The following is a 961-nucleotide window of genomic DNA, read 5'->3' as shown; positions in this document are numbered from 1 at the left end:
CGTGCTGTAATCGTGATAAATCGGTTTCCTATTATGCGTAAGTAAATGTAACTTTTTGTGTCTATTTATATTGTAGAGTTTATTATGTGAATTTTAAGTTAGATTTTATGTAAAGTTAAAAAAAAAACAATTTTTTTTTTAGTTAACAGATTTTCAAAAAAAAGAGGAAACTCGCAAGCAATGGCTAACATTTTGTAAAATCGATGAACACGTTCTTAAGACTGTCACGAAATTGTTTATGTTAATTGATTATGTTCAAATCATTTTCAAGAAAAAGATATTATAAAGAAAGTTAAAGGGTCCTGTGTAAAACCCAATACTGTGCCATCTCTTTGTGGAAAGAAAAGAAAAATATCTCCAGAATCGGATTCTTCTATCAGTGAAATTTATTCTAGCGCAAAAAAAAAATTATTTTGCTATTGACAATATTGATTACAATGCATCAATAAAAGGTAATAATGATTACTGATTTTATACCTGTTTAATTGAAATTAATGAGAATAAATTAATGAATTGACGATTAATGATCTTCTAGATATCAATTGACGATTAATGATTTTCTAGATATCTATGCAATAATTGATAGACAATTTAATCTGCAAAGTATCAAAAATGCTAAGTTGAATTGCCACACATCTGCAAAAGATGATCTTCTATCATCTTGTGGCATCATTGAAAAACCGGATTCAACTACAAGACTTGAAAGATCATCAAAAGAATGAAATGGTGATTTATCTCCACTGAGAAACGAAGATGCTCAATGCTCAAATTTTGAAACACCTATGAAGGCTAAAATATATGAACCTGGTTTTATTGGTGATATTAGAACACCACATCTAGCTACACCTAGAAAGATAAAAAGGCTTTAGAAGTAGCAAAACAAATTATCATACAAGAAAAAAAAAGAAAGAAGGAAAAAAAAAAAACTGCAGTAATGTCGCAATAGATGAGTTGTTCGGAT

The sequence above is a fragment of the Formica exsecta genome, unplaced genomic scaffold (assembly GCF_003651465.1).
Source record: "Formica exsecta isolate Colony F162 unplaced genomic scaffold, ASM365146v1 scaffold2449, whole genome shotgun sequence".
In the NCBI taxonomy this organism is placed as follows: domain Eukaryota; kingdom Metazoa; phylum Arthropoda; class Insecta; order Hymenoptera; family Formicidae; genus Formica; species Formica exsecta.
The sequence above is the reverse complement of the archived record's forward strand: the minus strand, read 5'-3'. Positions refer to the sequence as shown.